This window comes from Zalophus californianus, chromosome 10, assembly GCF_009762305.2.
Source record: "Zalophus californianus isolate mZalCal1 chromosome 10, mZalCal1.pri.v2, whole genome shotgun sequence".
NCBI lineage: Eukaryota > Metazoa > Chordata > Mammalia > Carnivora > Otariidae > Zalophus > Zalophus californianus.
In genome coordinates, this window is record NC_045604.1 from 53,503,646 (window position 1) to 53,531,168 (window position 27,523).

A 27,523-nucleotide genomic window follows, 5' to 3' on the forward strand; every position below is an offset into this window, starting at 1 on the left:
CTGGTTTTGGAGTCAAGGTAATGCTGGCCTCATAGAAAGAGTTTGGAAGTTTTCCTTCCGTTTCTATTTTTTTTTGAAACAGCTTAGAAGAATAGTTATTTTCTCTAAATGTTTGGTAGAATTCCCTTGGGAAGCCATTGGCCCTGGACTCTTGTTTGTTGGAAGATTTTTGATTACTGATTCAATTTCTTTGCTGGTTATGGATCTGTTCAGATTTTCTATTTCTTCCTGTTTCAGTTTTGGTAGTTTATAAGTTTCTAGGAATTTATCCATTTCTTCCAGATTGCCTAATTTGTTGGTATATAATTGCTCATTATATTCTCTTATAATTGTTTGTATTTATGCTGTATTAGTTATGATCTCTCCTCTTTCATTCATGATTTTATTTATTTGGGTCCTTTCTCTTTTCTTTTTGATAAATCTGGCTAAAGGTTTTTCAATTTTGTTAATTCTTTCAAAGAACCAGCTCCTAGTTTTGTTGACCTGTTCTACTATTTTGTTTTGTTGTTTGTTTGTTTTTTTTTTTTTTGACTTCTATATCATTTGTTTCTGCTCTAGTCTTTATTACTTCCTTTCTCCTGCTGGATTTAGGCTTTATTTGCTGTTCTCTTTCCATCCCCTTTAGGTATAAGGTTAGGTTGTATTTGAGACTTTTCTTGCTTCTCAAGGAAGGCTTGTATTGCTGTATACTTTCCTCTTAAGACCACCTTTGCTGCATCCCAAAGGTTTTGGACTGTCATGTTTTCTTTTACATTTGCTTCCATGTATTTTGTTAATTCTTTAATTTACTAGTTAATCCATTCATTCTTTAGTAGGATGTTCCTTAACCTCCATGTTTTTGTGGTCCTTCCAAATTTTTTCCTGTGGTTGACTTCAAGTTTCATAGCATTGTAGTCTGAAAATATGCATCAAGTGATCTCAATCTTTTTGTACTGTTTGAGGCCTGATTTATGACCCAGTGTGTGATCTATTCTGGAGAATGTTCTGTGTACACTCAAAAAGAATGTGTATTTGCTCCTTTAGGATGAAATGCTCTGAATACATCTGTTAAGTCCATCTGGTCCAGTGTATCATTCAAAGCCCTTGTTTCCTTGTTGATCTTCTGCTTAGATGATCTGTCCATTGCAGTGAGTGGGTGTTAATGTCCCCTACTATTATTTTATTATTATCAACAAGTTCTTTAAGTTTGTTATTAATTGCTTTATATATTTGGCTGCTCTCTATTGTCTCATCCTTAGGTATGAAGTTAGTTGCAGGTTTTTCATAGATGCCTTTTATTAGGTTAAGGAAGTTCCCTTCCATTCCTAATTTGCTGACAGTTGTTATCATGAATGGATATTGAATTTATTCTAATACTTTTCCTGCATCCAGTAAGGTACTCATGTGGTTATTCTTCTTCTGATTGTTGACAAGGCAAGTTGCATCAGTTGCTTTTCAAATGTTGAATAAGCCTTGCATTCCTGGGATAAACCCCACTTGGTTGTGTCATATTATCCTTTTCATATGTTGTTGGATTCAATTTATTAATATTTTATAAGATTTTTCAATCTTTGTTCATAAGAGATAATTGGTTTAAAATTTTCTTTTTTTTTTTTTTTTAAAGATTTTATTTATTTGACAGAGAGAGACACAGTGAGAGAGGGAACACAAGCAGGGGGAGTGGGAGAGGGAGAAGCAGACTTCCTGCAGAGCAGGGAGCCTGATGCAGGGCTTGATCTCAGGACCCCAAGATCATGACCCGAGCCTAAGGCAGTCGCTTAACCGACTGAGCCACCCAGGCACCCCTGGTTTGAAATTTTCTTGATTGTAATGTCTTTATATGGTTTTATTGGGTAATACTAACCTCATAAAATGAATTGAGAAATGTTCCTTTGTCTTCTTTTTCAAGAAGAGATTTTATAGAATTGTCATTTCTTCCATCAATGTTTGGTCAACTTCACCATCTGGGCCTGGAGTATCCTTTTTTAGAAGGCTTAAAACTACAAATTAAACTTCTCTAATAGATATAAATATATACATAAGAAATAAATAGATTTCTTTAATAGAAATACATCTATTTCTTCCTGAATGAGTTTGATAGTTTGTTTACTAAAGAATTGGTCCTTTTCATTTATGTTAAATTTATAAACACAGAGTTTTTCATAGAATTTCCCTTATTATCCTTTAAATGTCTGTGGGATCAGTAGTAATTTACCTTCTTTCATTCCTTATTTTGGTAACTCATATCCTCTCCATTATTCTTGGTCAGTTTACCTAGAGGACTTATCAATTATACTGAGCTTTTCAAAGAACCAGCTTTGGGTTTTATTAATTTTCTCCTTTTCTATTTTCTAATTCCTTTTCTATTTCCAATTTTAATTGATTTCTGCTCTTACCTTCAAAATTCCCCTCCTTCTACTTGCTTTGGATTTATTTTGCTCTTTTTTTTTAAGATTTTTAAAGTGTGAGATTAGATCATTGATTTGAGACATTCTTCTTTTTCAACATAACCATTTAATGCTCTAAATTTCCTTTGAATCACTGCTTTAAGTGCCTTCCACAAACTTTGATATGTTGTATTTTCACTTTCATTCAGTTTCTCCCCCAGTTTTCCATGTGGCTTTTGACCCATGGGTAATTTAGAAGTATGTTGTTTGATTTACAAATATTTTGGAGGTTTACTAGATATATTTCTTTTATTAATTTCTAATTTAATCCCATATGATCCAAGAAGATATTTTGTATGATTTCAATTATTCTAAATTTGTTAAGGTTTGTTTTATGGCCCAGATATGATCTTTTATGGTGAATATTCCATGTACACTTAAAAAATATTTGTTTTCTTCTATTCTGGGGTACAGCATTCTCTAAAGGTAAGCTCTGTCAATTGGTTTATGATGTTGTTCAGGTTCTCTATATTGGCACTGACTGGTTTTCTGTCTACTTCTATCAATTTCTGTGGGAAGAATGTTGAGGTCTCTCAATATAATTGTGTATTTATAGCTACATCTCATTTCAGTTTTGTGTCTGTTTTAAGTTTTTGGAAGTTCTCTTATTAGATACCTACATGTTTAAGATTGTTGTTATTATTATTTGGGTATGTGTGTGAATTGACCCTTTTCTATTATGAAATATCTTCTTTTATCCCTGATAATAATGCTTGTTTTGAAGTCTACTTTGATACTAATATAGCCACTCCATTTTTATTCAGATTAATGTTTGCATGCTGTCTCTTTTTCCTTCATTTCACATTTAACCCATTTATGTTTTTATTCTTAAAGTAGGTTTCTTATAGATAGCATATGTTGTGGTATTATTTATTTTTAATCCAATATGACAAACTATCTGTTAATTAGTATGCTTAGACCATTTACCTTTAATGTAGTTATGGATATGCTTAGATTTGTTTTATTATTTATTTTCTAGTTGTCCCTCTGTTTTTCATTGTTTGTTCCCCCTTTCTATTGATCTTTCACTATGTTCACCAACTCTTTTCTTTCTTTTTTTCTCCATTTTGCTATTGAGTCTTCAATTGAAATATTAATTTCAGACGTATTTTTTTCACATCTAAAATTTTCATTTGGTTCTTTAAAACTTTTTAAAAAATAGATTCAATTTTTTACTCACAGCAAAATTGAAAGGAAAGTACAGAGAGCTCCCATATGCCCTCTGCCTGTATACGTGCACAAACTTCCTCACTATCAACATCTGGCACCAGAGTGGGACTTTTGTTACAATTGATGAACCTACATTGACACATCGTTATCATCCAAAATCCACAGTTTACATTAGGGTTTACTCTTGGTGTTGCACATTTCATAGGTTTTGACAAATGTATAATGACATGTACCCACCGTTATAGCTTCACACAGAATAGTTTCACTGCCCTAAAAATCCTCTGTGCTCTCCTTATTCATCCTTCCCTCTCCTCTCAGCCCTTGGTAACTACTGATCTTTTTCCTATGTCTAAATATTTGCCTTTTCCAGAAAGTCTTATAGTTGAGATCATATAGTATGTCATCTTTTTAGATGGGTTTCTTTCACTTAGAAATATGCATTTAAGTTTCTTCCATGTATATTCATGGTTTTAGAGCTCATTTCTTTTTAGTGCTGAATAATATTCCATCTTGTGGATGTACAGCAGTTTATTTATCCTTTAACCTACTAAAGGGCATCTTGATTGCTTCTAATTTAATGATTATAAATAAAGCTGCTATAAACATTCTTGTGCAGATTTTTGTGTGGACATAAGTTTTTAATGCATTTGGGGAAATGCCAAGGAGTGCACTTGCTGGATCATAGGTTAAGCATATGTTTAGTTTGGTAAGATGGTTCTTTTTTTTTTTACAGTTTCTGTTTCTCTGCTCCTATTTTCTGTTTTTCCCCCTTTGTTCAACAATGTTAATCTTTACTTCCTGTACCATAGTTATAATAGCTGCTTAAAATCTGTATCTAATTATTCTAATATCTTGGTCATCTCAGTGAGTGGCATTTATTGTCTTTCCCTTACAAATTGGTCATCTTTCCTTGGTTCTTTGTGTGTTGAGTAATTTTAGACTGTATTTCAGACATTTTGAATATTGAATATGAATATTTCCCACTAAAATCCCCCAGAGAATGTTGACTTGTTGGGGTATTTTTTTTTAAGATTTTATTTGTTTATTTGAGACACAGAGATACAGAGAGAGAGAGAACATGAGCAAGGGGAGAGGCAGAAGGAGAGGGAGAAGCAGGCTCCCTGCTGAGCCAGGAGCCCGATATGGGGCTCAATTCCAGGACCCTGGGATCATGACCTGAGCTGAAGGCAGACGCTTAACCATCTGAGCCACCCAGGTGCCTCGTGACTTGTTGGGGTATTTTAACAGGTAATCCACTTGGGCTGTTTCAGCCTGTCTGGCTATATTCTGTGGGTGATAGTTCCAATGTCATCTCAATTTTGGAATCTTTGCTAGGCTGCTTTGAATATGTTCCATGCATGTGCAGCTCAAGGTTAAGACTGTGTCTTGTGCCAGTTCATACACAGAATTGAAAGAGCCCTTTCTCTAATTCTCTAAGTCCCTCCTATCCAGGATTCCCCCATAGTCCCCCACCTGCAGAGCCCCCTGTTCTTGGTCCTCCGGGCCAAATAGGTGGGATTCTCTTGGAGTCTTGAATGCCGTGCTGCTACATAGTTCCTGTGACCAGGACCAGTTTTGGTGCTACGGGGAGAGTGAAAAAAGAGGGAAAACTTACCCAGTAATTTACTCCAATTCTCTTTGGATCACAAGAACCCGCCCCCCTTTTTTTTCAGTTTGTTTGACCAGAAAGACATTTTTATTGGGATTTTAGCTGACCATGCCGTTTGACATCCTGGCTGACTCTGCTAGAGTGCCTCCCTTGGCAAGCTCTGAGAGAAGGGATACACACACACACACACACACACAAACCCAGATTCTGTCCCATATTCTCTAGCTCAAGTGGCCACCTTTTCCAGTCTTTCCAGACAGAGGGACTTTTCTTAAGGTGTTAGCTGTCTGTAGTACCACCATTGCAACTCCATTGCATGACTGCCCTTGGCTCAAGAATGTGAACAAAAGAGGAAATAAAATGAGAAACCCAACGCTGCACAAATTGCTTTTACAGCTTTTGGCTCCCCTCCTTATTTAAGTTTCTTTGCTTTTCAGATTCTTTAGGTTGTTGCTTTTTGTAATTCATCTGGACTTTGTTGTTGTCGTCATCAGAAGAGACAGGTTTTAGTGAGCTGCCTCTTGACTGCACTTTCTTTGTGTTCTCTTTCCACTTCCATCTCAACTGCCCCTGTCACAGTATGACAGACACCTACCCTATCCTTGCATTCAGTGAATGGAAACCATGGCTGTTCTTTTAAAACTACACCTTTCACCTTAGTGTTTTACTTGTGGTTTTCACATCCTGGCTAACTAAGTGAAGCTTGATTAGGAGCTGTAAAATTGAAGAACTTCACTTTGAAGATGACTGATCGCAAGTCCTGTTTACCACTAAAGTGCAAGTATGCAGCCACACCTATGGATTGTCTGTCTCTCCTGCATCTTTTTTTTTTTTAAGATTTTTAAAAATGTATTCATTTGAGACAGAGAGATACAGAGAGAGAGAGAGAGAGAGAGAGAGAGAGAGAACATGAGCAGGGGGAGGTGCAGAGGCAGAGGGAGAAGCAGGCTCTCCACTGAGCAGGGAGCCAGATGTGGGACTCGATCCCAGGACCCTGGGATCATGACCTGAGCCGAAGGCAGAGGCTTAACCATCTGAGCCACTCAGGCGCCCCTCTCCTGCATCTTCATTATCAATCTTCCTCCTCCTTCCCAATCCACCTATTCAATCTCTAATTCATTCTTCTTCTGCTGCTCTCCTCCCATTCCACTTTCTTTTCCCAACCAATCTACCCATGTTTATTCTTTCTGAAAGGACTTTCTCCTTTACCAGAATTTCAACACTCACTTCTAAGAACCAATCCCACTTGTAGCTCACATCTCTATCCACAATTAAATCTCTCAGAAAAATCCACAAGTAAATTTCTCAGGAAAGTAAAGGCACATATTTTCATTTTCACTTAAAAAGGGATTATAGTTATTCTAGAAAATTTGCACATTTTCAAAAATTAAAAACAAAAAGAATTCCCCAATAGTCTGACCACCCAAAGAGAAACACTGTTGATGTTATATGTGAGGCATTGAGTGTGATTTTAAAATTTAAGTTAGAAAAACTTGCAAATTACCCACATTCTTTGTAGAAAAAGCAGAAAATGTAAATAATCAAAAAGAAACAAAAATCCCCCATAATCCTACCCAGAGGTAAGTACTGTTTTTAGTTCAGTGTGTGTACACGCACACGTGTTTGTGTGGGGTTAGTTGGTTGGGGTGGGGAATTAGTTGAACCTGAACTGGTATCACAGCTTTTCTGTGCTGGAGGAAGGGGTTGGGAGAAGCAGGTGTTGATTTGTAAAGGTTGACTTACATAAAGGACTTTTGATTGTGTTATCTGGACTAGGCTTGAGATGGGAACTCCTGATGAGCAAAAATTTAGGGACTAGAAAGAATTTAGTGATATGTGTTTTGTGCCTTCTTGTTTTTTTTTTTTTCCCTGCTTTCCCGAAAAGCTCACCCACTTGCTTTGTATATCTTAGGCCTATGGAAACAGAGACTTTAGGCAAAAGACGACGTAGATGACAAAGGAAGCAGGAGTGGGAAGGGGTTTTCTTCACTTTTCAGTCAGAGCATAGCAGGTCTCCAGAGCAGTGAGCACTGAGGTCAGCTTTATTTTGTGCTGCATTGGTCTATAGCTTCCTGGATCTCTAGGAGGCAACCTCTTGTGTTGGGAACCAGCATTCTACCAGTAACTCTGGGTGGAGTGCAGCAGAAGCAAAGAGGGGGTTGAAGTGGAGGAACAAGAGAGAATAAATGAGGAGTACGTTAAAATAAGCAACCCGTGGAGACTCTAAAAGAGAACAGGGGGTGATTTTACTGGGGAAAGGTCCTGGGCCCCAGAGTGTAAAGAAATGTGCTTGTGTGTGTATTTATCTCTAAATCTATCTAACCAACTTCAAAAATGAGACTCTTCCAGATATCCTATTATATAATCTTTTTTCCCTTAATAATAATCTTGAACATCTTGATATATTGATTATAGAAATATTTTTTATCATTTTAATGGCTGTATTGTGTTCAATTGTATGTGTTGTCTGCATATATCATAATTACTTTAACCATTCTCTACATTTTAAGTTGTTTTCAGCTTGTTAGGATTATTATTAATTCAATTATTATTAGTAATTTATTTTATTAGTAAAATAATAATGGATTTTCTTGTTTTAAAAAAAGTCAAAATACTGTTCTAGCTTCCAAGCTTTCAGTCTTAGAATCCTGCTTGAGTCTCTTTTACTAGTTTGGTGCCATTTAAAATGTTTTGACCTATTTCTGCTCATCTTTTCTGTATATTATGTTAAATCTATTCTCAGTTTGTTTTCCACAGCCACCAGTGCTGCCCCCCAAAAGAGAGACAAAGTGGACCCTAATGGTACCCATATATCGCTATCCTCTCTTCTGGCCCATCTCTAAGCCTGCTGTCAGGAAAAGGGCTCACAGACTTACATATTCTAAATATAAATGTTATCAAATGGAATAGATTAGACTTCCTAGGGACAATTTCATTTTAAAGGCAACAAAGAAGTCTTAGAGCCAAATGATTACAAGTCTTATGTATATGGTATTTGGGTTTTGGGGAAGGGATAAGAGGGAGGGGTTGGGAGGAGTTCCAGACCAGGGGCGCTGCAATACCCTTGAATCCCACAGAACGTGACCTACTTTTTCTGATAAAAAATTAATCCTGGCAGTCATGGATTTGAAAGGATTCTCAATGTCTTCCTCTAAAGGTTGTCACAGCAATTAAGTTTAATGATCCATTCTTGTCATGATCAAAGACATTTTCATGATTTTTCCACCCATGAAACCAGCATTTTGAGATTTAAAAAAATCAAACATATTATGTACTAATTATCTCTGCTTCTTAAAACAGAAATATTTAAAAAGATTTTTTTCTAATAATAAAAGAAATATATGCACCTTGTACTAAAATTCAAGGATTATAGGAATGAACAAAGTAGAGTCCCCAGAATCCAATCCCCAGATGCAAATAAATTGTGCACATCTGAATAGATTTTATTCTGTGCCTACCTATCTGCACCCCACCACCCACCCCTTAATACATAACAGAGGTGGAATCATACTACACTATTTTGCAAATTGCTTTTTTCTGCATAAAACCTATAACAGGCACCTTTCTTGATCCATTCAAATGGAGTATTTAACCTATGGTTATGTATTCAAATGGATATGTATTTAACTTACTTTTTCTTCATTGATATTTAGATTCTCAATTTTTTTGATATTTTAAGCAATAAAGAGTCTCATAGCTGCATCATTGTTGACTTTTTTTTTCTGAAGGAATTTCTAGAAATAGAATTTGTTTTATCAAAGGGTATGAGTATTTTACATTTTAAAATATATTGCTTAAATGCTCCAGGAAGGTTGGACTAATTTATATTCCCACCTATCAGTGTATAAGAAAACTTGTTTGTTTCCACACTCTCTTGCCAACGAAGTGTATTATCAAAATTTTAATCTTTGCTGATCTGACTGGTACAAAAATGTCTTTCTTTTTTTTAAAGATTTTTATTTATTTGAGAGAGAGAGAGAGCATGAGCAGGGGGAAGAAGGGCAGAGGAAGAAGCAGACTCCCCACTGAGCAGGGAGCCCGACATGGGGTCAATCCCAGGACCCTGAGCCTGCCCCATGACCTGAGCCGAAAGCAGAGGCTTAACTGACTGAGCCACCGAGCACCTGTGATACAAAAATTTCTAACAACATTAATTAATTGCTCTGATTTTCAATGCTCCTTTTACTACAATTAATTTTCCTCCAAAACCTAGGTCTATTTTTAGGCTCTCTTTTCTGTTTTATTGGTCTTTTATTTTCTTTACCAGTATCATACTGTTTTACTAACTTCTTTTTACTAACTTTACTAACTTACTAACTTTACTGACTTTTACTAACATTATTTAGTAGTATGTTTTGATAGCTACTAGAGATGACCTACCTTCAGGAAATTTCTTTTCTAAAAATGACTTCTTGCCTACATATTCTTCCATATAAGCTATTCTTATCAATTTGCCAGTTTTTAAAAACAAATACATAAAAAACAAAAACTGGCAAGAATTAATATCGGAATTACATTAAACTTATCAATTAAGTTGGGGAAAGGATTAACATCTTTTATGTTTTCATTTAGAGACTTGGAAGGTCTTTCCATTTTTTCAAGGTTAATTCTATATTTTCATATATAAAGCATACAATTTTATTTATCTAGACATTGCTTATTTCTTGTTATGTTTACTCCAAGTTGTTCTCTCTTTTTAGTCACTCTTGTGAAAAGGATTTGTTTCCTGTTATGTTTTCTAACTGGTTATTTCTGCTTTGCCAGAAGCCTTTGTGTTTGTATATGGTTATCTCATAGCTTGCCAGCACTTTGAAATCTCCTTTTAGTTCTAATGACTCTCAGTTTACTCTCTTGAATTTTCTCATTATGAACTAATGATGTATGCAAATAATTTGTTTTCTACTTTCCAGTCTTGTTAATTTTCCTCATTGTATTTCTCTGTGAAACAACCTGCAGAACAATATTGAAAAATAGTGGTGATTGTGGGTGCTTTTTTTTTTTTTTAAGATTTTATTTATTTGTTTGAGAGAGAGAGAGAGCAAGAGAGTACACAAATGGGGAGGGGACAGAGACAGAGTCTCTCAGGCAGACTGCAAAGAGCACAGGGCCTGGTGTGGGGCTCCATCTCAAGACCCATAATATCATGACCTCAGCTGAAACCAAGAGTCAGATGATCAACCAGCTGAGCCACCCAGGTGCCTCTGAGAATGGGTATTTTTATCTTTGTTCATAACTTTAATGAGAATATCATTAATTTGGTCATATAATAATTTGTATTTATTAAATTAAGGAAATTGTCTTCTAAACTTAGTTCACCAAGTATTTTTATCAGGAATGGATGTTGGATTTTAACAAATACATTTTTAGCATCTCTTGAGCTGTTGGTATGATTTTTCTTTTTCTTTTTCTTTTTTCAAGATTTATTTATTTATTTTAGAGAGGGGAGGGACATGCAGGGGGGAAGGGCAAAGGGAGAGGGAGAGAGTCTTAAACAGATTCTGTATTATTCTGTATGATTATTGTATTATTATTAATGTGTTTCTTTAGTTTTGTTATTAATTGGTGTATATAATTGGCTGCTCCCATTTAGGGGCATAAATATTTACAATTTTTAGATCTTTAAATATGATATAATGTCCTTCCTCATCTTTTATTACCATCTTTGTTTTAAAATCTAATTTGTCAGATATAAGGATTGCTAATCCCAGCTTTCTTTTGATGTCCATTAGCATGATAAATGGTTTTCCACCCCCTCACTTTAAATCTGGAGGTTTCTTTGGGTCTAAAATGAGTCTCTTGTAAGCAGCATATTGATGGGTCTTGCTTTTTTATCCAATCTGACATGCTGTGTCTTTTGATTGGGGCATTTAGCCCATTTACATTCAGAGTAACTATTGAAAGATATGAATTTAGTGCCATTGTATTACTTGTAAAGTGACTGTCTCTGTTCCTTTCTGGTCTATGTTACTTTTGGGCTCTCTCTTTGCTTACAGGTTCCCCTTTAAAATTTCTTGCAGGGCTGGTTTAGTGATCACAAATTTTATTAGTTTCTGTTTGTCCTGGAAGGTTTTTATCTCTCCTTCTATTTTGAATGGCATCCTTGCTGAATAAAGTATTCTTGGCTGCATATTTTTCTCATTTAGCACTCTGAATATATCATGCCAGTCCTTTCTGGCCTGCCAGGTCTCCGTGGATAGGTCTGCTGCCAATCTGATATTTCTACACTTGTATGTTACAGACCTCTTGTCCTGAGCTGCTTTCAGGATTTTCTCTTTGTCTCTGAGATTTGCAAGTTTCACTATTATATGTCAAGGTGTTGACTTATTTGAAGGGGATTCTCTGTGCCTCCTGGACTTGAATGCCTATGTCTTTCCCCAGATAAGGGATGTTTTCTGCTGTAATTTGCTCCAATATACCTTCTGCCCCACCCCCTCTTCTTCTGGGATCCCAATTATTCTAATATTGTTTCACTTTATGATATCACTTATCTTTCAAATTCTCTCCTTGTGATCCAGTAGTTGTTTATTTCTCTTTTTCTCAGCTTCTTTATTCTCCATCATTTGGTCTTTTATATCACTAGTTCTCTCTTCTGCCTCACTTATCCTAGCAGTTAGAGCCTCCATTTTTGATTATATCTCATTAATAGCCTTTTTTCCCCAACTTGATTAGATTTTGGTTCTTTTATTTCTCCAGGTAGGGATTCTCGAGTGTCTTCTATGCTTTTTTCAAGCCCAGCTTGTATCTTTATAGTTGTTATTCTGAAGTCTAGTTCTGACATCTTACTTAATTCATACTGATTAGGTCCCTGGCAGTCAGTACTGCCTTTTGTTCTCTTTTTTAAGGTGAGTTTTTCCATCTTGTCATTCTGTCCAGAGAAGAATAGATGAACAAGAGAATAAAATACTAAAATGGCAAGAGTGACCCCAGGGAAATATACACTAAACAAATCAGAAGAGACCCAAAACTAAAATATATGAATAAAATAAAATAAAAAAGAGAATATAATCAGACAGGTGAACAGAACAGAGCAATACACTGGATCCTGTGTGTATTTTGGTCTGTTTGTTATAAAACTAGATCCCACAATTGTAAAGAGAGAAAAACTTACATATGTACAAAAATAAAATTAAATACATTGAAAGAATAGAATGTAACTGTAAAAATGAAGATTAAAAGACAAAAAGGTATAAACAGACAGGGGAACAGAACAGAGCAATACACTATATCCTGAGTGTATTTTGGTCTCTTTGTTAGAAGAAACTACATCCCAAAATTGTAATGAAAGAAAAACATATATAGACAAAAATAAAATTAATTACATCAAAAGGATAGAATGTAATTGTAAAGATGGAAATTAAAAAAGACTTTAACAAAAAAAAAAAAAAGGAGAAGAAAAAAAAGAGAGAGAACATGACCAAACAGGTGAAGAGAACAGAGCACCCAGAATCTGGGTGTATTTTGGTCTATTTTTTAGAAGAAACTGCATCCAAAAATTGTAAAGAAAGAAAAATTTATATATATATAGTATATATGTTAGATATATACTATATATACATATATACAATAATAAAATTAAATACAATGAAAGGATAGAATGTAAGTGTAAAAAAGAAAATTAAAAAAGATAAAAAAAGTTGATAAAATAAGAAATTGGTTGAAAAAGGAAAAAGAAAAAAATTAAAATGGGAAGACTAAAGAATTGTGAGTAAAAAACCATGAATTCTATGTAGTATTTTCCCCTAGCAGTGGAGTTTTGCATTTTTTTGTGATCTGTAAACTTGGTCTTGGCCAGATGTTCTTGCTTATCTTCTGGGGGAAGGATCTGTTGTGCTGATTCTCTGGTGTCTTTGCCCCAGGCGGAATTACACTGCCCTTGCCAGGGGGCCAGGCTAAGTAAGCCACTCTGGATTGCTCTATGTGGCTTTTGTTCCCTGAAGGCTTTCCTTGCCGCTTTAGAGGATGAGAATGAAAATGGCGGCCTCCCAATCTCCAGCCCAGGCACCAAAAGCTCAGGGCCCCACTCTTCAGTGGGCCCTCAGGAAAAAGCAGTTAATCACTCCTTTCTTCCTGGTCTCCCTCCGCACTCTGTGCTCACCCGGCCTGTGACCAAGTCTTTCTATCTTAGGCATGCGACCCCATTTTGAGTCTCCAAAACTGCTCACGTGCTGTTCCTCCCAGGGAGGAAGGGGGGTCTTCCCACAGTTCTGCTGCTTGCTGGGTCCCTGCTGGGAGAGCAGTTGCCTGACCATGCCACAGTTTGTGCTGTAAGTCAACCCTCAGCTGAGAGCCCACTCCTGGGCTGGCTGATTGCAGTTGGCTTTCCTGCTCCAATGCCTGGGAGCTCTGCCATACTCAAGAGTTCATCCTGTGACCCTGGAGATCCTGCAACCACACTGTCCTACCTAGGATTCTGCCCCGCTTTACCACCTGAGCGTCTTTCAGGCAGGGAGGTCCTTCATTGGAGCAGACCTTTAAAAGTTCTGATTTTGAGCTCGGCTGCTATATCACTTTCCAATGCTAGCTGTGGGAGGCTCCCTCTTCCCATGGTCTACCTTCCCATATACTGCCTCGGATTCACTTCTTCACACCTCCTACCTTGCAGAAAGTGGTTGCTTTTCTATTTGTAGAGTTGCAGCTATTCTTTTCTTAGATGTCCAGTTGAGTTCACAGGTGCTCAGAATGATTTGATAGCTATCTACCTGAATTCCTGGGACCAGACAAAACTAAGGTCTCCTTTTCCCCCACCATCTTGGACTCTTTATATGTGTTTCTCTATCTCTTTGGTGGGGGTCAGATTTTCCAGAGGTTTGTCTATTTTACCTTTCTTTTCAAAATACCAGCTCTTATTTTTATTTATCAATTCTTTTATCTAATTTATTAACTTTTTTCTTTTTCTTTAATCAATCCTCGGCATAACTGCTAATCAACCTACTATACAAAGCAGTAACTAGTATCATCAAACCAACTTGAATTCTATCCCAAGGCAAAGAAACTTGACATTTTATTAACTTCTGCAGGCTTATCATAAATGAAATAACAATTTTAGTTGGACTTTTTACACTATGGGAAATGAGTCAGAGATTTCCGTGATTACATTTGGGATCCTAGGTAGGGATTGTTAAGGATATAATTGATATAATTGTCAAGGAAAGGGGATTGAATATATTTTATTTAACAGTGAATTTAATTTATAACTTTAAAATATTTATACTTTTAGAGGGAAAGAGAGAGAGAGATACCAAGAAATAAACTCTTAATTATAAGAACAAACTGATGATTAGTAGAGAAGAGTGGTGTGGGGGGATGGGTTAAATAGGTTATAAGGATTATGGAGTGCACTTGTTCTGATGAGCACACGGTGATGCATAGAATTGTTCAATCACTATATTGCACACCTGAAACTAATACAACACTGTATCTTAACTAACAAGAATTAAAATAAAAACTTAAAAAAATATGTTTGTACTTTTGCCATGAGAATCTAAGTATTCTGTCCTGGAGCTCAGCAAAGTGTTGGGACAAGCCTGTGGGGGATTCTTCTTGTTGTGCAAACATTAATCCTTTTGTTTTAAATATATATATATATTTTAAATTTTATTTTATTATGTTATGTTAGTCACCATACAATACATCATTAGTTTTTGATGTAGTGATTATATTTTTATTCCTTGTATTTATGATGCTTTGACATCCTGAGGCCTTGCTGACTGGAGAATGTCTGCCTCTCCCAAGCTTAGCTAATTCCTAGAGATAGCAAGCAACTTGTCTATATACATGCCTTTGATATATAAACCAACCAATCCCAAGTCCATATCCCTAATTCACTTGCTTTCATCAGGCTTCTGTAGTCTGAGATACTACCCTCTCTGTCCTAAATCATCCCAGGCCTAGGTACTGGACAACTAGGGATCACACCTATAGCCAAGAGCCCAGTGAAATTATTTCAACTTTCCCATCCTAAGCCTGCTCAGTTGCTTACCCTGCCTTGTCCATTTCTTCCTGTGAAAATCGTAATAAAGTCTTTTGGCCATACCTTCCTCTCTTTCTGCCTTCTGATCAACCCTGGTTCTTCCCCATGTGGACCTATGTGGTTTGGCCTGCCCCTTTGTCTTCAGCACTGTTAGTAACAAACTATCATTAGTGGCAAGTGTCCCCTGATCTGCTGTCCTTGCCATAGTTGAAAAAAACAAATCCTGGGTACATTTAAAAACACCATTAGTTGTTGGATCATAAAAAAATCTAAGGCATGCTTGGGCAAGGTTGAGTGGTTGGGATGGAAAGGTGGAGGCCTTGGGTAGGGGACTTGGAGTACCAGGTATTTACCATCTGGTAGGAATGCCATGGTAAATACTGGCTGAATATCAGCCCTGAGTGCATTCCTTTACTTTATAGGTGAATCAGCTGAGTGTCTGAGGATTAGGTAGGGGTAAATCTGGGAATGCAACTGGCCAAGACTTTCTTGTCTTGTATTACTGCCCTTTTTAGAGAAGAGACTACATTTTTTGTGCCCATTTGTTCTCCTCAGAAGGTGTTTACCTCTTAGTAAGTGACCCATGAGAGAAGAAGCTAGAACTACGTGAAGGGGCTCCTGTTCTTCAGGACCTAAAGTTCTCCTTGGGAAGAAAATATGTAGTGGGCATGTATCCACAGGATGCAGATTAAGAAACATGCAGTTAACCAGAGCCATCAAAGCCTTGATCCTGAGGCTGGCAAGTTGGAGGAGATCACAAGAAAGAGGTAGGATCTAAGCTAGTTACTGAAATGTGGGCAGGACTTGGCAAAAGAGAAAGGTAAAGGACTTCTCAGCAGAGAAGAATAGTTGGAGTAATTCAAGCCAAGAACACATGTGCTTGGGGAATGATGCCTAAGTCTGTAGAATTTGCTGGAGATGGGACACCTGGGTGGCTCAGTCAGTTAAGTGGCTGCCTTCAGCTCAAGTCATGATCTCGGGGTCCTGGGATTGAGCCCCTCCTCTGGCTCCCTGCTCAGTGGAGAGTCTGCTTCATGCTCTCCCTCTGCCCCTTCTCCCACTCATGTACTGTCTCTCTCTCTTTCTCTCTCAAATAAATAAATAAAATCTTAAAAAAACAAAGAATCTGCTGGAGATGAGTTGGAGAGGTCCAATGTGGAGGGCCTTGATGGAAATGAGGACTCAGGAAGGCTGAGCTGGTGGTCGAGTAGGTACTGTGTTTGGTTCATCACAGGCACTGAGAAGATATTCTTCTGCTTGAAGAAGTGAACTCTTTATTCACAAATGCCAATGCCAGTGCGAAATTACTTGTTGCTAGTTTGACTTCATATTTGTAAAAAGGCCTCCTTCCATTCTGTTATTACAACAACTTTTAAATTCCCAACCTGGGTGGCTGAGCTGATTGAGCATCTGCCTTCGGCTCCAGTCATGATCCTAGGGTCCTGGGATGGAGCCCTACTTCAGCCTCCGATCTCATTGGGGAGTCTACTTCTGTCTCTCCCTTGGCCCCTCCTCTCAACTCTCTCTCAGATAAATAAAAAAAATATTAAAAAAACCCATTTGGTCTGAGCAGTTAGGCTTTCCTGTATAAATGGGTGAGAAGTGGTGACTCTCCTGTAGGTTGTGTGGGAGCTGGCTTGTACCAGTTTGTGAGAGCAGAATATTGAATTTTCAACAACTCAGCAAGCTGGTCATTAAATAGAGGCATTCTTAAAAATTGAATAATATATACTTACACTTAAATAAGTTACACTATAGACAAAGGTAAAAATACTAAAAAACTCACAAAACTCATCACCTTCTGATTATTTTACCACATTTTAGTACTGAGTATCTCTTGAGCTTATTTACAACCATCTTATGAACAGTGGGCTTACTGCATCTATTCCCAGCTCAGTATTCGGTGATGGCAGCTTTGGTAGCTTGGCATTGGTCATTCATTCCTCAGTTTGCCAGGCCACTGCACAAAATTTGCTTTCCAGCCCTACTTTGGAGCAATTAGGTACCCCAGCATCTTGATCTGTCTTCTTGGATCTGCTTTGTGGGGAAGACCTGGTATCTGTCCATTGAGAAGAGATGATTGAGTTCAAGTAGATTTGATGGGGCTTGTCCAAAGTAATACAGTCCTAAAGTAGGTACCCGTTTTTCTTTATAGGTCCACTAATCCCCAGGATTAGTACATGTGGACACATGTGGGCACAAACACACACACATCCAAGGACACCCACACACAGAAAAGTAGATTTTTATCTTAGAGTGAAAAACAAAAAAATGTTCAAAGCCCCCACTTTAAAAATTAAAACTAAGAGTTTTCAAAACAAGTAGTAATTTATCTTTGGACTTAATTTTATAGTCTTCAAATGGCAAGGGGTGGGAGGCGAAAGGGAGGGCAAGACATGAGGCTGAAGCAGAGAATGGGAAAAGAAAAGAGAGGGGAGAAGTGACAGGATGGAAAAGAGGAAAAGAATGCTAAGGAAAGGAAATGAGTAGAGGACAAGTGTGAGAAGAGGTGCATTGTGGGATGAGTGGTGGAGCGCACTGGGAGGGGGATGGAGTCAAGTGACTACGGTTCCACTTGGCCAAAGAAGCAGGAGAAGAGTTGCCCTGACCAGCACCCTATGGGGTTCGCAATAATCTGAGAAGTAGCTTTGATTCTTATTTTCCATTTTACTGTTTATTTTTGACAATGAGAGTATTTTCTCATGAACATGTTCATCTTGTGGTGAAGTATAAAACCATATCAAAACCAGGCCATGGGCTTCCAAGTTCAGAGCACTCTGCACTATTTCCATTTAGCAAGTACTTTTGTGTACCTACTATAAATGGGAGTACAAGGGAAATATGAAACACATTCCCCGACCTAACAGAGTTAAAAACTTGTACCCATAAAACAGCTTGAGACCATGCCCACCATCAACACAGGCTGCCAGGAGGAACTCAGAGACAGGAGAGTGTGTAGGCTGATGGGCAGGAGAAGCTGTTCCAGAAGGCGACTTTGAGTTCTGCACACAAGTCCTGTAGACCTTGTCGATGCAGAGGAGTGGACTTGAGTTCACTGTGTCCCCTCCCAGCTCCCCTCCTTGACTTTCACGGATGGACATTTCCGAACAGAGAGTCTCTTTTCTAATCAACAGAGTGCTGTACACGTGGATACTTGACACTGTTACAAGCTGCAAAGACTCTTCTTGCCCCAATTATTCCACGATCTGTCTTGTAGCCTCTTGTTTCTTCTGCCATTTCCCACGTACAACATTCAATTCCTGTTGACTCAGGGACACAGAACACTTTTTTTCTCCAGAATGCCCCAACATCTCAAAATAAGACTCTGCCATTGCCCATCACAATTTCCTTTTGGTCACCGACCACCTGCCGTGTGTACTGATGGAGCACCGGTGGCCTCCAGCTCCTGGTGTCTCAGAGAGGGGATGCTGTCTCTGGGTATCACTCTCACATGCCCTGAGTCATTCATGGAATTCAGGGGGCAGCAGCAAGAGAAGGGTGTGTTGATGGTGAGCTGGTCTCAAACTGTTTTATGGGCACAAGTTTTTAACTCTGTTAGGTCGGGGAATGAGTTTCATATTTCCCTTGTACTCCCATTTATAGTAGGTACACAAAAGTACTTGCTAAATGGAAATAGTGCAGAGTGTGCTCTGAACTTGGAAGCCCCTGGGGGGACTAGAAAGAGCTGAGAGGGAATTGTTTCATATAAAGAGAGCTGACGTCTAATAGATTGCACAAACAAGTCTTTGAGCCAGCTGAACTTTTTAATCATTTACAGATATTCCAGTAACTCCACGCAACTTGCTTCTAACATTCTCTCCTTTCCCCAGTCCTAACACTGCCCAACGGTGGACATGTAGGTCACACTTGTGAATACCCTTTGGCCAGAGATGTATGTTGGGTCATTATGGACCTCATGAGCCTGGTACAGCTGAAAGTCAAGACAAGAAAAGACAGGACTGCCATACCCATCTCTCTTTTGCTTGCATATCTTTCAGCACATGGTAGATGCTCAATAATTGTTATTCCTCTTTTCCCCATCTAGATGCAGTGTTTAATTTGTTGGCAGCCCTAGGTTTAAGCTAATGTACATGTCTTCCCTGGGAAGTGCTGCAGTCAGGAAGCGTGTGTGGTTCAGACGTTCAATGTGATGTGCTTTAGACTATACCATATTTGATGTTGGGAGAGGTTCTTCCTGCTCCTTACCTTCACTGGGCAGATAGTACGTTGCTGGAAACCATGGATCAGGTCTGACAAACATTTGATTTCTCAGAAGTTCATGTTTCCTTTTGGTAGAGTAGCTTTCTTGTAAGAATGCCAAACTTGTGACTATAAATTAATTCCTTGTGCCCTTGGGGGATTAAGCCTTCCAAGTGAATTGTAGCAACACATTTTTATAGATGCTGTTGGTAAAATAACCTGTTTAACTCTTTGCAGACTTTCAGAGGACTCAGGAAAGCCCCAGCAGGGGGCAGCTGACTGATACTCAACCTTCCTTAATCTGAAATGTACCTTGTTACATACACAATAAGAAGGCTTCAGCTGTAATTGTTACATTTTTTTTCATAGAGAGAACATTTTATTACTCCACTGAATGGGTGTGTGCCAGGAAATTCTGTACTTAAAAATTACTAAGTAAACCAAATAGCTTGGGCAGAGTATAACTTCCAAGAAGATGCCTATAGTTCAACATACCGACTCAAACCAACCAACCCTTAAAACTCAAAACAAAATCCCGTCTTTACTTCGTGTATACCATAAACTGATATAAATCCAATGTGGATTAGGGAATTAAAATTTAAACAGGAGCTATAAAAGACATAGAAGAACGTATAAATGACTCTGCCTCTCCCCCTGCTTGTGCTCTCTCTCTGTCAAATAAATAAATAAAATCTTAAAATATAGATTTGCATAGATGGAAACATTTTAAAATCTGTAAATCAGAAAATGTAATAAAATTAAGAGGCAAAGGACGTACTGGGAAAAATACTTCTACTTGTTAAATCAAAGTCGTTGCCGCCTTTTACTTCTCCTCCCTTCCCCCTCCTCTCCTTTCTTCCTCCTCTTCTTCTTCTTCAAGTGAGCTGCATGCCCAATGTGGGGCTTGAACTCACAACCCCAAGATCAAGAGCCACATGCTGCACCAACTGAGTGAGCCAGACACCCCAATTCTTAAGATAGAAAATAGGCAAAAATAACAGTTCACAAAAAGGAAATACAACTGACCAATACCTATGTGTGGAATCATTCAATCTCATGAAAAGTCAAAGAAGTACACATTAAATCCACAGTGAGGTTCTTTTTCACCTGCTCAGATTTGCAAGGGGGCATTTTCAGTCTTACATGATGCCGGTAGAAGTGAAAGTTTTCTGGGGGTAATATAACCATGTGCATTAAGAGCTATAAAAATTCTTATTTCCTTGAGGTTAACAAGAAATTTGCTGGATCAGTATGAAGAACATCTATTAAAAATTTTTTAAAAATATTGTTTTTACTGTGGCACATACCATCTTTCTGCATGGAAAGATTCTGTTTTGCAAATAGCGTATCAGTTTCCTAAAATTAATTTTTTAAAAGATTTTATTTATCTATTTGACAGAGAGAGAGAGAGCACAGAAGCAGAGGGAGTGGCAGGCAGAGGGAAAGGGAGAAGCAGGCTCCCCCCTGAGCAAGATGTGGCTCGATCCCAGGACTCAGGGATCATGACCTGAGCCAAAGGCAGACACTCAACTGACTGAGCCACCCAGGCACCCCAAATTAATTTTTAAGTCTAATGCAATTTCAATGAAAAACTGTAGTAGGATGTTATTTTGGAAAGCTGTTGGGAATTGACAAAGTGATTTAAATTTTTCTTTTATGTTCTGGGTATCGCATTTTCTCGGGGTGTGGAAAATTTTATTATGGATGAATAAATAGGAGAACAAGCCAAGAAGATCTTATATAGGAACAATATGTAGGAAAGATGCATGCAATGTGATCTTAATCTGTATTCCAAAGCCACAGAAACTAAAGACAAGGTGATGCAAGAAAAGACATCCATGTAGATAGAACAGAATAGAGTGACCACCTACAAACCCTAGAGTATGTGGGGATTTAGTATGTGATTAAAAATATACAAAAATATGATTATTCCAAGGTGGGTCAATTGAGAAACTATTTGGAAAAAAGTAGCCATAGATTTTTACCCAGCAGCATATAAAAAAAAATCCCCAACAGAATTAGGTAAATGAGGGGAAATGATGCTGTAAAAAACTAAAAAAGACGAATACCTATATGATTTGTAATGAGAAAGGCCTATTTAAGTAAATAAAAACTATAAAGGGAAAGATTGATAGACTGGTTACACAAGAATTTAAAACTACCACAGCTAAATTATTAGGCAAATGAGTTATGACAAAAAGACAACACAATGTTAAAATTCTTCAAAAAGAAAAAGCCTAGAGAGTTTGTTGTGACCGCTCTCAGGTCCGATGAGTCCCTACAATGTCCTCAGGAAAGTGCGATCACAGTTTTATTACAGTGAAAGAAAACAGATTAAAATCAGCAGCAGGAAGAGGCATATGGAGCTGAGTCTGCGAGGGCTCCAAACGTGGGGCTTCTGGTTGTCCTCTCGCCCTGGAGTCATGGGTGACATCGCCTCCTGGCCATGATGGGTGAAACACACGGAGTACCGCCAACCAGGGGAGCTCACCAGAGCCTTTGGCATCCAGAATTTTTACCGGGGCACGATCACATATAGTACACCTGGCTGGTTCCGTCTCCATCCCCTCCAGGAGGTCAGACTAATGCCTTTATTTAGTGTCCCGTCCCTCCGGGGGTTGGAACTGGTACAGCATGGCTCAAAACCCCCATCATAAATCACATCATCAGCCTGGCTGGTGGCTAAAGCCCCTAGGCAAATAAGGCACTCTTACCAGGCAGCACTTTTCAGGGCCTAGAGATCCCCTACCCATAGCCAAACACAAGGGACAGAACTCTCTCTGGGAAAGGTTAACCTCTGACACTTGACTACACCCCATGGACCTCTAACTGCCATCATCCCCATCTCTGTGGCTGAGAACTTTTTTTTTTTTTTTTTTTTTGACTACCAAAGGTCCTCTGCCCTCTTCCTTCAAGCAGCCCTACTTAACTGCTCTTGGAGGTGATAATCACCCTGTCCCATCCAGGTGGGGCAGTTCTGAGGGATTTCACACTAGTTCCCAGGGTTTGTCTACAAGACTGAGCTGCAGTTGTCCACCGCGGGAGTGGGCTTTGTAACACACTCCTTATCAGCTGCCTCTCCTTCTGAGGAGCACTTACCCATTTCTCTCCTCATACTCCAGTCACTCAAACCTCCTGCCCTTGAAACTTCGTCTCAGGGTGGGTCTGCTTCTGGGAGACACTAAATACACAATTCAAAACAAAATTCAGGGGTGGCATGAGTATTTGGAACAGACATTCTCATCCACTCTGTTGTGGAGTGTAAATTGGTTAAAATGTGTTGGTGGGTACTTGGGAAATTCTTATCAAAGAGCCTTAAAATGTGCATAATCTTCAATTTAGTAGTTCTGCTTCTGAGAATGTTTCCTGAGAAATAGCTAGAGAGGTGTACAAGATTTTCTTTTTTAAACAATAAACTACTTTCAAAATGAGGAAAAAGACAATAAATAATATCCTTCATGGGTAAAACTTTTGTCTCACGAATTTAAGGTTGGATGCAACAAATAATTGATGGCAATTTTCCTTTTACCAGCCACTAATAGGCCCTTAAATTTTTCTTCAGGGGTGCCTGGGTGGCTCAATCGTTAAGCGTCTGCCTTCAGCTCAGGTCATGATCCCAGGGTCCTGGGATCGAGCCCCGCATCGGGCTCCCTGCTCAGCGGGAAGCCTGCTTCTCCCTCTCCCACTCCCCCTGCTGTCTTCCCTCTCTCGCTGTGTATCTCTCTTTCAAATAAATAAATAAAACCTTAAAAAAATATATTTTTTTTCTTCAGAGGTGGATTAACTTTTGTTGACTGTAGCGGTCCATGAGAAATTATTAGGTTTCCTGTACACTGTATTAGTTTGTTCAAGTTGCCATAACACGATACCATAAACTGGGTGTCTTAGACAATAGAAGTTTATCTTCTCACAGCTCTGGAGGCTGGGAAGCCCAAGATCGAGTGCCAGTGGGTTTGTTTCCTGGTGAGAGCTCTCCTCCGGGCTTGGAGAGGGCTGCCTTCTTACTGTGTCCTCATATGGTGGGGAGAGAGAGAAAGAGAGCGAGCTCTCTGGTGTTTCCTCTAATATGGACATGAATTCTATAGGCTCAAGGCTCCACCCTTATGACCTCATTTAACCTTAGTTACTTATTTACTCTAAATGCAGCCACACTGGGGGGTTAGGGCCTCAACATGTGAATTTTGGGAGGATGTACACAGTTCAGTCTGTAGCATATATTAATAAATATCTGTTATTTAGTGAGTTCCAGAACTTTCTTATTTGCTCGGCCTTGGCCATTTTCAGCTCCCTGGGTTATATCTACAAATGATATCTCTGGTAGGCTCAGGTCCATTTTCTATCACCTTCCAGATCCATCAATATAGGGGCATTTGATGCTATTACCCGAAAGATTCAGCCTTGCTTCCTATCATGTGGCGTCAGAGTGCCAGAGATGATCATGAGTACCTGGGAAGCTTAGAGGCTCAGCAATCCTCACAACCTTCCCTTTGCTGACCCCCTGCTGTCCTGTTTTGGTGGTCCATCTATAGGTGGAAACTCAGTATGATTCATGCCCAACATTCCAGTTTTCTACCAGGAGTGAGCCCTAGGCCATGTGATTAGGGTCCTAGGGTTCTATTTATTTAGTGTTTCACAATCTCCCACGGGAGCAGTGGGTTGCTCTCCCAGCCAACAGTACACTTGTCACCAGACACTGAGAATTTCCCTGGATTTCCTTCTTTCATCTGCCAGATTAGCTCTCTTGAAATAAAAACTTATGGGAGCCATGTTTTTATTCACCATTCCCTTCAGAAGCTGTGTATCAATTACCAAGACAGCCTTGTGAGTGCCAACCTCTGCAGAGGAGGGTCTTTCCTGGCTTCCCCCATTTAGACCCTATGACATTGAATGCCTGCACATTTTAAAAAAATATTTTATTTATTTATTTGACAGAGAAAGACACAGCGAGAGAGGGAACACAGCAGGGGGAGAGGGAGAGGGAGAAGCAGGTTTCCACAGAGCAGGGAGCCCGATGCAGGGCTCGATCCCAGGACCCTGGGATCATGACCTGAGCTGAAGGCAGACGCTTAACGACTGAGCCACCCAGGCGCCCTGAAAGCCTGCACGTTTTAATATCCACCCAATTTCATGATCCTATAACTTCCCAGACGTTAAATTATAACTTTTAGAAAACAACAAAGTAGTGGGAACACCCCTGTCACTCCTCTCCAGCACAGCCATGACCCCTCACCCAGTCTCTGCTATAATCTGTCTTTCATTCCCAGTCCCACGCTGGGCCTCACTAGCATCTTCCACTGGTTCAGCACCTGGTGAAAGGTGACTGGTCAAATTGGCTGCATCAAAATCTCCATTATGTTGCAGCACATCACTTGTTGCTTTACTCACCGATTTTTTTTTTTTGCCAGGTGCCCTAAGTGATCTTTTGTATAAAAAGAAGAGAAAATGCCACACTGTAAATTATATGAGGTTCACCAGGGACCAGAAAGCAACGAGATCATCATCATAATAGTTATCATGCACAGGTAATATATCTTAATTAGACACAAGGCAAGAAAATATAAGGGAAGGTAAAGTCATTAAAATTTTTTACATATTACTTTTCTAGGGCTGCCATAACAGAATACCATAAACTCAACACAAATTTATTGTCTGAGAGTTCTGGAGCCTGGAAATCGGAGATCAAGGTGTCAGCAGAGTTGGTTTCTGGTGAGCCTGTCTTCCTGGCTTGTAGATAGCTCCCTTCCCACTGGGTCCTCACATGGCCCTTCCTCTGTGTGCAGAGAGAGTTCTCTGGTGTCTCTTCTTCTTATAGGACACCTATTGGATTAGGGCCCTACCCTTATGACCTCCTACTTCCAAATATAGTCACGTTGGGGGTTAGGGCTTCAATATATGAATTTTGCAGGGGATCCAATCAGTTTATAACACTCTGGTTTTGATTGCATTTTCTAATAAAGATCCAGCTGCCTTGGGCTCAGGGAACTGACTGTCTGAGAGAGCTGGCTTCTGGCTTTGGATCAGGTCCTTCACTGGGGAAGACCTCCTGACCCTGACCACCTCTTTATGGCAGATTCCTAAAAAGTGATGTGTCTTGCTTCACGCTCTTAGTCACCAAGTGCCCATTGGAGAGAGCCTCTTCTTCCTTTGCCCCGTTGGCCATGAGTAGTTAGGTATCAGTTATCAATCCTCATGGCTTCCTTCCCCCACTTCCTGCAGACCCTCTCAGGGCATTGCCATGCCTGGCTTATTTCTCTTCGCTGCTTGCATTAAATACACATTCTGACCAGAGGGCTCCATGCTGAGCTTTAACACCAGCCCTATGTTCATGAGACATGTCTGGTCACAAGTGAAGCTGGAGGAGTACAAGTCGCTGAGAAAATAAGCACATACCCTGAGGACTACCTTAACACTCCCTTTCCTCCAGGAAGGCCATCAGAGTAGCCATCAGAGAGGGGAAACTGGGCTCTTTCCAGTTCCCTTTTGTGTATCTCCGTGGCTTGGATCACAGGCTGCAGGAGGCTGTGGAGAGAGAGTTCTTTCCCTTTAACTTTCCTTTCCAGATTTGCCTGCCACAGAAAGTTGCCCTGCTTTTCTAGCTCTTGGTGTTGAATGTCCTCACCGCGAGGCCCCTGTATACAAGGGGAGAGCAAGGAAGCTAACATACTTTGAGCACCCATCCTATGATGGGTGTTTGTTATATGCCACCTTACTTCTTTCCCATATAGCCCATTCTACTGTGAGGGTCAGAGGTGCTCACAGGTTAGGTAATGTTCTCAGGTCACCTGCAAGTAAGTGCTTGGCTGGGATCTAAACTCAAGTCCAAACTTCATCCAAATTAGGTTATGGTCCTGAATACTCTTTTATTTTATTTTAAGTATGTTTGTTTGTTTATTTATGTAATCTCTATACCCATCATGAGACTCAAACTCATGACCCTGAGATTAGGAGTTGCTCGTTCCTCCGACTGACCCAGCCATGTGCCCCCGAATACACTTTGTATCCCATGCATCCTGAGACCATGGAATATTGTCAGTGGAGGACAGCAGGACCGGTAAGGCATGGGAAATCAATCTGTCAACTGTGAAATACTTTATTCAGAAAGTGGTAGTATTGGCAAAAAGGATCTTTTTAGCAGCCAACCAACATTCCCCCCTGGGAAGAAAGCTCTGCTGAGGTTAGCTCGCTAAAGGCAGATGAATCGGCACATTGTAGCTGAGGGCCAATAGAGGCACAAGAAGGCAGTTTTTTTTTTTTTAAAGATTTTATTTATTTATTTGACAGAGAGAGACACAGCGAGAGAGGGAACACAAGCAGGGGGAGTGGGAGAGGCAGAAGCAGGCTTCCTGAGGAGCAGGACCCCGGGATCATGACCTGAGCCGAAGGCAGACGCTTAATGACTGAGCCACCCAGGCAGTGTTTCTGACAAGAGGGCTGGGCAGAGCCCAAAGCCCAGGGGTCAGGGGAAGGCTCCTTTTCTGCCGCAGGGCCAACAATTCCTGCCCTAGCATGTTGAGAGCGCCCTCTACTGCCCAGCATCTTACTTAAGAGCATAAAAACCTTTAAGAACCTCAACCTGAAAGGCCCCACAGTATTTGTGAATTTTTCTTTTTTTTTTTTAAAAGGTTTTATTTATTTAAGTAATCGCTACACCCAACATGGGGCTCAAACTCACGACCCCGAGATCAAGAGTTGCGTGATCCTCCAAATGAGCCAGCCAGGCGCCTCTATTTCTGAATTTCAAACACAATTTGAAGGTTATTATTTAAGGAAATCAACCTATTTTCTTAAAAAAAACAGTGTTGAATGATATTAAAAATGTAAGAACATTCTGCAAGGATATTGGAAACAACCACAGTTATTTGATCACTTTAAAATGTTTGTAAATAATAAATATTAATTTAATAATATAAATAACATCCTCATTAGTCCTTTGGAGGATGGCAATGGGGAAAACTGAAAAAATAATGATCTAGCAATTGTTGGCTGAACCACATTTTAAGAAATCTAACTAAGATCAAAGAAGAAAATTCAAAATCCAAACTATCCCTCTGGAGGCTGGTTATTCACATTATATGCTGATTCTCCATTTTACAAAAGACATCAGCCTAGGCCTGGCTACCAGTGTTCCTAACCCCAGCTGAGCTCCAA

At 39.3% G+C, this 27,523-nt stretch overlaps 1 long non-coding RNA gene across 1 annotated transcript in view; it reads left to right on the forward strand.

Annotated features, from left to right (window-relative positions):
• The window catches only part of LOC113932618, a 42,118-nt gene extending 17,079 nt beyond the window's left edge, over positions 1 to 25,039 (forward strand). The window contains exons 2-3 of the long non-coding RNA XR_003523101.1: positions 24,781 to 24,897; positions 24,981 to 25,039. This is a non-coding gene — a long non-coding RNA (uncharacterized LOC113932618). The remainder of the gene's footprint in view (positions 1 to 24,780; positions 24,898 to 24,980) is intronic.
• The last annotated feature ends 2,484 nt before the right edge of the window (positions 25,040 to 27,523 follow it).